The sequence below is a fragment of the Rhinolophus sinicus genome, linkage group LG07 (genome assembly GCF_036562045.2).
Source record: "Rhinolophus sinicus isolate RSC01 linkage group LG07, ASM3656204v1, whole genome shotgun sequence".
In the NCBI taxonomy this organism is placed as follows: Eukaryota; Metazoa; Chordata; class Mammalia; order Chiroptera; family Rhinolophidae; genus Rhinolophus; species Rhinolophus sinicus.
Genome location: NC_133757.1, coordinates 59,545,613 through 59,555,810, shown reverse-complemented (window position 1 = coordinate 59,555,810; position 10,198 = coordinate 59,545,613). Strand labels below are relative to the sequence as shown.

Below are 10,198 nucleotides of genomic sequence, written 5' to 3'. Positions count from 1 at the left end.
AGTAAAGAATAGAGAATATAGTCAATAATGTGTTAATAACTGTATAGTGCCCGGTGAATAGTAGACTAGTCAGGGGGATCATTTCTTAAATTATCCAAATGTCTAACCACTATGCTGTACACTTGAAATTAATATAATATTGAATGTAAATTGTAATTGAAAATTTTAAAAGGTGGGGGGAAATGTGAAGGGGAATAAAAGGTTCATATTTCCAGGTATAAAATAAATAAGTCATGGGGATGTAATGAGCAGCATAGGGAATATAGTCAATAATATTGGAATATCACAATAATATTGTGATAGCTGGTACACTGTCAGATGGTTGCTGGACTTGTCACGGTGATCACTTCTTTAGGTATATAAATGTTGAATAACTATGGTGTATGCCTGAAACTAATATAATTTTGTATGTTAGCTATATTTTAATAAATATCTTAAAGTAAAAATAAATAAAAATAAGCTCAGGAAAATTTTGAAGGAGACCACAATCTTCTGAGCTATACAGCAAGCGCTCTCTCTCTCTCTCTCTCTCTCTCTCTCTCTCTCTCTTTACAGGAACTGTAAGTGACACAATTCTATGTTTACTACTGTCTACCCCTTGTGCCAGCAGATTGACTTTTCCATACGTGTTCAGGGAGCACTTCCTCCAGGGCTCTGGTGAACCTCTCTTCCTAAGGGAGGTTGGTGGGATAAACTACAAATAAACCATTGCCAGAGCTAGTCATAGGGTTGTAATTGATACTCATCAGCTCCCATGTCTAATATCCATTCTAAATTATTTTTGTCTTCAGGTGACACCTCTATTGAATAACAGAAGCTTTAACTGTTCTTGCTGATCAGGGTCAATTGTGAGAGTATGACTTCCCTTCTTGCCTGCCAATTTATGGACTTAAGGAACCCAGAGGGTTTTAACAGCATCCTTAGCTTTTAGTTTATCTGGACCCTTGCTAATGAACATGTACTCCTTCTGGGGACCAAGCCCTCTAATGCTACAGATTTCAGAGCTGCATGTGAAAAGCACAGATTATTCCTCCTGTGGGTCACTGGCAATGAAATTAAGTAGGGCCATGACTCTTTTTACCCCCTTGTTTCCCATTTATATATCCTTCCTATTAAGGATACAGAATCACATAGAAGTCTCTGCTTCAATGCATGTGACACTTTCTGAATAATGGTGCACCATTTGTGCAGAGTATTGTCTCAAATTGGTGCTTCAGCTGTTCTTTCAGCAGACCATGCCAAAAGTCTATCAGGCTAGCAGCTTCTGGGTGATGAGGTATGTAATACAACTGATGAATTCCATGGTCATAGGTCTACTTTCACACCTCCTTCGCTCTAAGGTTGGTTCCTTGTGAAGATGCTATGGTGTATGGGATTCCATGGCTAATAGTTCTGGCTAAAGTCCATGGTTGGAAATGTAAGCCCATAGCCAAAATAAGTATCCTTTCCTGAAGGAATAAAATTCTGGACCTTCTAGAATAGAAGGGACTAATAAAGTCAACTTACCACCAAGCAACTCATCTCCTCAAGGAATAGTGTTACCCCAGGTACAGACCATAGGTCTCTATTACTGGCATACTGGACACTCAGAGAAGGCAATAGCTAGACTGGCCATGTTGAGTCTGACTCCATGATGCTGGGACATTGTATAGCTTCCATCTCTCTGTCACTGTCGCCACCTCATTTGTGTGTACATTGTGCAAGCACTGTGGTGGCCACACAAAAAAAAGAAAGAAAGAAAGAAAGAAAGAAAGAAAGAAAGAAAGAAAGAAAGAAAGAAAGAAAGAAAGAAAGAAAGAAAGAAAGAAAGAAAGAAAGAAAGAAAGAAAGAAAGAAAGAAAGAAAGAAAGAAAGAAAGAAAGAAAGAAAAACATCTAGCATTGGCTGCCTGAGTAATTTTATCTAATTGGTAAAATTAGATACAATTTTATCTAATAAAATTAGTGCCCCTTCAATGGTGAATGCTCCTATTCTAAGGGGGCTATGATGAAGTTTTGGGTCTTGAAGTATCAACATCAACTCAGACTCTTTCTCAAAGTTCCCCAAAATGCTTGGGTATTTTCCTTTCCTTGGTGTATAGTCACTTGAGCAAATGGCCATAAACCTACTGGGTTTAAACTGATTAAAACACCTACTTGTAGTGTTGCACTGCCTTTCCCCTGGTGGTCTGACAACCTCTTCAATAAAGAGATCCATCCCAAGTCTAAAATTTGACACAGGTCAAGAAACTGAGAAGAGATTGGAGCTTTTTTTATTTCAGTGAGCATTCTCAGGCTCCTGCTTCTCCATTCTTGTTTTCTTCAGATTATAGAGGTTAAGCAGCAACTATTTTGGCTGCTCGACTATTTTAACCCTAGAGATGTCATATTCTATTAACCATATCCACATCTTTGTACAAGCCAAGTCCTCTTAGCTGCCCCTCTAATCTTGTCAACCATATGCTAATTGCAGCTCCCCACCCCACCCCACAGACCCACTTCTGATAGTTAAGCACCACCACCTGGCCTCTGTGCTTTTGTCGGGAGGGGAAGGGTCTTCATCCTCATGGCTATTAGTGAGCGGAAATCTGTGACAGTTTCTCCAACTATTAGCCTCAGCCAGCAGAAGACAGCTATATCTAAACTGCTTAGTAAGTGCATTCCTGGTGACTTTAGTGAGTATGTGTCCCCAAGGCCTTCTGATAGAACATAATCCTCTGGTGGTCTTTTAGCCTCAGATAATATATCCATTCCAGCATGCCCATGTCCTGATCTTTTTAATCCCTTCCTATACCATCTGCCATAGAAATTCAGGCATGTCAATGTCACTCAGTGTAGGCCATAGATTTTTCCAGACTTTTAAGAATCACCTATCAGCCAATTTGCACCAACCCTTCCATCCCTTCCAGGGTATTAAACACCATATCGCTTATCCAATCTTAAGATATGACCCCTTTGACTGAGCATGTTAAGAACTCAGTCTCACAGATACTCCTCTAGCCCATAGCTAGGTCAATGATTCCCTTAGGCATAGATGCTTTCCTTCTTTCTGAGCCTCAGTATATCCCCTGCTGGATTATGGTTTATTTCAATGCTCACTATAACCCTGCAGGTCATCTCCTGCAGGTAGTAGCTCTTAATAGAGTATCAGGGAACTTCTACAAGCTCAGAAGATTTATAAAAGTCTGGGAAGCAAACTCTTTAGGGGAATCTATCTAGATTGTCTCCATCCTATGTGTAAGAGTCCTAGGTTTTCCCAGTCAATGACCTGACATCAGCATAAAAGATCTGCCTTGGTTGAGCATTCAACCATCTTTAAGTGTAATCACTCTGTTAGATCTTGGATTGATAGTCAGAATTTTTTTTGTTCACTGCATGCGATAAGGCTTTTCTATTAGCAACCAAAGAGAGTGTCTGACTCTAATACTCAATATTCGATTGCTAGTTATTTGCTCTCAACTTTTCATTATTTATCTATAAGGTGTCAATGAAATTTAGAAACTACCACTCAGTTCCAGTATCCTAATATTTATCATCCCCCATGTATTCCAGACACCTGGATCGTTCTATTGATCAATGCATTCTCCTACACTGAGGTATTCTTGCAAGTTACTACATTAACTTTTGACAATTGGGCCACCACTTTGTGCCAGAGTCTGTCCATACTCCCTTGATCACCTGGGATGAAGTGTCATTGCCAGCTGGGTAGTGATCCAGTAGCAAAACTCTACCTTACTGGTTGTTCTCTTGGAACCACAGGGCCAGTCTGAGCTCTCTAGGAAGCAGACACCAAATCGGACATAGAAGTTCAAAAGATGTCTTGGAGAGTAACACTTATGGAAAAAGCAAAGAGAATAAGCAGAATTGGGCTAGGGGAACAGTCAGGTGGTAATGCCAATATGAGAAATTCTTGGCCAGCTCAACAGGGAACTCTCGAGCAAAGATCATGCTTTGGAGGATTGTTACATTGGACAGAAATTTCTAGACCCTTGTACAACTGCTTTGCTCAGTCATTGGCTGAAGCCTAGCCCAAGAAGAGCATGACCTCAGCTACTACTGCCTTCTTCAGTCATTAGCTGGGGCTACCCTGAGAAGAGTGTGACCTCTGTTCAGAAGATGAGGTGGACAGTGGAGGAGCTAATAGCTGGAGGCTGTACACTAATCACACTCTTAACAGCTAGGCAGTGCATAATTTTACGTTTTTTGTTTTTAACTGGGGAGTACTGGGGAACAGTGTATTTTTCCAGGACACATCAGCTCCATGTCAAGTTGTTGTTTTCAATCTAGTTGTGGGGGGCACAGCCCAGCCCCAAGTCAAGTTGTTGCTCTCAATCTAGTTGTGGAGGGTGCAGCTCAGCTCCAGGTCAAGTCATTGATTTCAATCTAGTTGTGGAGGGTGCAGCACACTGGCCCATGTGGGAATCAAACTGGTGACCTTGGTGTTATGAGCACTGCACTCTAACCACTGAACAAACTGCCAGCACACCAGTGAATCAGCTCCAAGCTCAATAGGCAGAGAATCTTTAAGAGGATCTGAGCATCAAATCTCTGTTCATCATAGCCAAGAATATCCCAAAAAACTGTGAAGAAGATGAATAAAGTTGGAGGACTTCGAACACTGAATATCTTATAACGTAAACTTATTGTAATGCCATAAAATAAGAGAATGTGATATAGAAGTAATAATAGGTAAATACATCAATGGGACAAAATATAATTCAGAGGTAGAATCATACTTATACTCTCAATTATATTTGGAAAAAACAACACCAGTGTATTGCAAAGAAGAAAATCTTTTCAACAAATGTTGAAATTCATTTAGAAGAAAATAAACCTTACTCTCCACCTCATAGCATACACAAAAATTATTTTGAAATATATCAAAAGCCTAAACTGAACATCCAAAACCATAAAGCTTCTGGAAAGAAAAACAATGGAAGAATGTTTCTGCAACTTGGGAAAAGACAAATATGTCTCAGGACCTAGGAAGAAATAAACACAAAAGGAAAATTGATAAATTAGACTATGCCAAAATTTAAAGCTTCTGCTCATCAAAAAACACTGCAAAGAAACTAAATGGGAAACCAATAGTCTGGGGGGAAATATTGTAAGATATATAGGTAATAAATAACTTATAGACAGTATGTGTATGTATATGTATATATTTATATATTATGTATGTTATGTATACAAATAGATATTTGTTTTATTTTATGTATATAATATATATCCATTTTATTTTACATAAAACAAAATAAATATATACTAGTTAACATAATATGTATAATAAATATATATATATATATATATATATATATATATATATATATTTATATTTATATATCTCAAAAAAAGAAAAAACAACAATATACATCATCAAAATGGCGGTGTGAGGTGAGCCTCTGTAAAGCTCCCCTGGAATTTACAACTAATCGAACAACAATAACTCCACAAAGGACTCCCTGCACAGCAGACAAGCAAGACGAAGAAGCCCACTACTGAATTCACCTAAAGGTGGGCGAATCGCACAAGCAATGGAGGAGAGAAGGGAGAAGTGCGGTGATGGAGCCGCGCGGGTGCAGAACGGAGACCTAGCTCAGTGCTCCGAGCTCGCTGCATCCCGGAACTACCACAGCTGCGGGAGAGGGAAGAATTCGGACTGCTAGGGCACCGCTTATGGCCCACACGGCTGAGGGGGCAGCATATAACAAGGCTGAACCCAACGCTCATGGCAGAGACCTCGGAGAAAAGACTGAGGGAAGAAGGCTGAAAACGGTGGTTTAAACCCTCACTGCTGAGCAGAGAACGGAAGTCTTAGGAACTGAGACTAGCCGCCCCCTCCATACCCTCCCAGAGCTCGCCCAGACCCCACCTGCCAGGTGCTAGAAACGGAACAGTAGCAGTGTCAGATCAAAAGAACAGAATATTTGCTGTTCTGAGAACTGTGGACCACAGACAGATTCTCAGCCCAACTAGTTCCGGCAAAAGAGGAGGGAGCTGTGGAAGCAAAACCGGCTATGGTCGCTGCAATTGCTCTGGGCCACCTCTCACAACTCCCCCCTTCCCTGGCCCCACCTATCTGGGTGGATCCCTGCAGGAGTAAACAGAACTGCTGAAACATATGGGCTCTGAATCTGGTGCAGTAAGAGCTTTGGAACTCCAAAAGCTCTCCGCATACCCACACGGACACTGTGCACTGTAACCCAGATGAACTATTAACAGAGGAGAAGCCCGTCTCCCAGGGAATCCTCCCATTGTGTGAGAAGCTGGAATAGTGCAGAGAAAACATAGCACTACCATGTGAGAGAGAAAAAAAGGCTGCAGTTGGAGAGAAAATAAAACAGTCTAACAACAAGAACTGGAATACGAAAGAAAGACCTCTTCTTATCAGCCTGTTGCAGAAGCAACTCCTATAGATATCTAGGGAGAGAAACAATAAATCAGTAATTGCCATGAATAACCAAGGCAACAAGACAGCTCAGAAAGAAAGTGAAAAGTCTCCAGAAAAGGAACTTAAAGATATGGAAATATGTGACTTTAATGACAGAGAATTCAAGATTGCAGTTCTGAAAAAACTCAATGAGATGCAAGAAAACACAGAAAGGCAGTTTAATGAACTCAGAAACACAATCAAAGAACAGCATGAGCATTTTACGAAAGAGATTGAAATTTCAAAAAAGAACTAAATAGAATTTCTGGAGATTAAGAACTCAATAGAAGAAATTAAGAACAAAATAGCCAGCTTAGGTAGTAGAGTTGACCAGATGGAGGAAAGAATCAGTGACATCGAAGATAAAAACCTGGAAATGACACAGATAGAAGAAGAAAGAGACTTGAGACTTAAAAGAAATGAAAGAACTCTACAAGAACTTTCTGACTCCATGAGAAAGAGCAATATAAGAATAATGGGCATACCAGGAGGAGAAGAAAGAAAGAAGGGAACAGAGAATATATTCAAACACATTGTCAATGAGAACTTCCCAAACTTGTGGACAGAACTGGATCCTCGAATCTAAGAAGCAACTAGAACACCTAATTACCTCAATCCCAACAGGCCTTCTCCAAAGCATATTGTATTGAAGCTATCTCAAATCAACGACAAAAAAAGAATCCTCAAGGCAACCAGGGAAAAGAAGACGGTAACCTACAAAGGAAAGCCCATTAGATTATCATCAGATTTTCCAGCAGAAACTCTACAAGCCAGGAGGAGTGGAACCAAATATTCAAACTATTGAAAGGGAGAAATTATGAGCCAAGAATAATATATCCAGCAAAGATATCCTTTAGATATGAAGGAGGAATAAAGACCTTTCCAGACATACAGAAGCTGAGGGAATTTTCTAATACACGACCTGCACTACAAGAAATACTAAAGGAGGCTATTCGACCACCATCAACAGGGACAATTTGTGGCAACCAAAACTCAAAAAGGGGGAGAGTAAAGGCCTGAACCTGAATATGGGAATGGAGAAAGTAAGCGTGCTGAAGAAAATGGAATACTCTAAATATCAAACTTTCTTTTACATAAACTTAAGGGTAACCACTCAAAAAGAATCCAGAACTGAAATATATATTGTAATAAAAGAAGAAACAGAGGGAAACATCATAGAATACCACCACACAGAAATAATTGACAACAACAAAAAGGCAAAGAAACAATGGAGACACAGCCTTACCAGAAAACTAAAGATAGAATGAAGGAAATCCTCACATATCAATAATCACCCTAAATGTAAATGGACTGAACTCACCAATAAAAAGGCACAGAATAGCAGATTGGATCAAAAAACTAAACCCAACCATATGCTGTCTCCAAGAGACACATCTCAGCTACAAGGACAAGCATAGACTCAAAGTGAAAGGGTGGCAACTGACACTCCAAGCAAATGGTATCCAGAGAAAATCAGGTGTAGCCATAATGATATCAGATGAAACAGACTTCAAGGTGAAAAAGATAACAAGAGACAAGGATGGACATTTCATAATGCTGAAGGGGACTGTACAAGAAGACATAACAGTCATCAATATTTATGCCCCCAATCAGGGAACACCAAAATATACCAAGCAACTACTAACAGAACTAAAGGGAGAAATTGACCAAAACACAATTATACTAGGGGACTTAAATACATCATTGACAGCTATGGATAGATCACCCAAACAGAAAATAAATAACGAAATAGCAGCCCTAAATGACACATTAGATGAAATGGACATAATTGACATTTATAGAGCATTTTATCCTAAAACATCAGACTATACATTCTTTTCTAGTGTACATGGAACATTCTCAAGGATAGACCATATATTGGGACATATAATCAGTGTCAGGAAATTTAAGAAGATTGAAATCATACCAAGCATATTCTCTGATCACAAGGCTTTGAAATTGGATATCAACTGCAAAAAGAAAGCGGGAAAAAACACAAATACATGGAGATTAAACAACATACTTTTAAAGAATGACTGGGTCAAAGAAGAAGTTAGAGGAGAGATCAAAAGATACATAGAAACAAATGACAATGAAAATACATCCTACCAAAATTTTGGGGATGCAGCGAAAGCAGTTTTAAGAGGGAAATTTATCTCATTACAGGCCTATCTCAAGAAACAAGAAAACTCCCAAATAAATAACCTCATGTTACACCTTAAAGAACTAGAAAAAGAAGAACAAGTAAAACCCAAGGTCAGCAGAAGAAAGGAAATAACAAAAATCAGAGCAGAACTAAATGAAATAGAGAACAAAAAGACAATAAAAAAAATTAATGTGACAAACAGCTGGTTCTTTGAAAAGATTAACAAAATTGACAAACCCTTGGCTAGACTCACTAAGATAAAAAGAGAGAAGACACTAATTAACAAAATCAGAAATGAAAAATGGGAAGTTATCACAGACACCACAGAAATACAAAGGATCATCCAAGAATACTATGAAGGACTATATGCTACCAAATTCAATAACCTAGAAGAAATGGACAGGTTCTTAGAAACATATAGCCTTCCAAGGCTGAACCATGAAGAACTGGAAAATCTAAACAGACCGATCACCAGTAACAAAATTGAATCAGTCATCCAAAACCTTCCCAAAAGCAAAAGTCCGGGACCAGATGGCTTTACTAGTGAATTCTACCAAATCTTCAAAGAGGATCTAATACCAATCCTGCTCAAACTCTTCCAAAAAATCGAAGAAGAGACAGTACTCCCTAACTCATTTTATGAGGCCAATATTACCCTGATACCAAAACCTGGTAAGGACAGCACAAGAAAAGAAAACTACAGACCAATATCTCTGATGAATACCCATGCAAAAATCCTAAATAAAATTCTAGCAAACCGAATACAACAATGCATTAAAAAGATTATTCATCACGACCAAGTGGGGTTCATCCCCGGGGCACAAGGATGGTTCAACGTCCCCAAATCCATCAGTGTGATACATCACATAAACAAAATAAAGGACAAAAATCATATGATTATATCAATTGATGCAGAAAAAGCATTTGACAAGATACAACATCCATTTATGATTAAAACACTTAATAAAATGGGCATAGAAGGAAAATACCTTAACATAATATAGGCCATATATGACAAGCCCTCTGCTAATCTCATAATTAACGGAGAAAAACTGAAGCCCTTTGCTCTACGTTCAGGAACACGACAGGGATGTCCCCTATCACCTCTGCTTTTCAACATAGTGTTGGAAGTCCTTGCCAGAGCAATCAGGCAAGAGAAAGAAATAAAAGGCATCCAAATTGGGAATGAAGAAGTTAAATTATCACTCTTTGCAGATGACATGATGCTATATATAGAAAACCCTAAAGACTCCACCAAAAAGCTATTAGAAACAATCAACAAATACAGTAAAGTTGCTGGCTACAAAATCAACGCACAAAAGTCCATTGCTTTCCTATATACTAACAATGAAATCTCAAAAAAGAAATACAAAAAAACAACAACAATTCCTTTTGCAATTGCAGCAAAAAGAATAAAATACCTAGGAATAAACTTAACCAAGGATATGAAAGACCTATATGCTGAAAACTATAAGACATTTTTGAAAGAAATTGAAGAAGACACAAAGAAATGGAAAGACATTCCGTGCTCATGGATTGGAAGAATCAACATAGTTAAAATGGCCATATTACCCAAAGCAATATACAGATTCAATGCAATCCCCATCAAAATCCCAATGGCATATTTTAAAGAAATAGAACAAA

General features: G+C 38.6%; 1 long non-coding RNA gene across 1 annotated transcript in view; it reads left to right on the top strand.

Moving 5' to 3' along the window:
- LOC141572951 (uncharacterized) overlaps positions 1–10,198 on the top strand; it is a 130,973-nt gene that overhangs the window by 73,690 nt on the left and 47,085 nt on the right. The window lies entirely within an intron of this gene.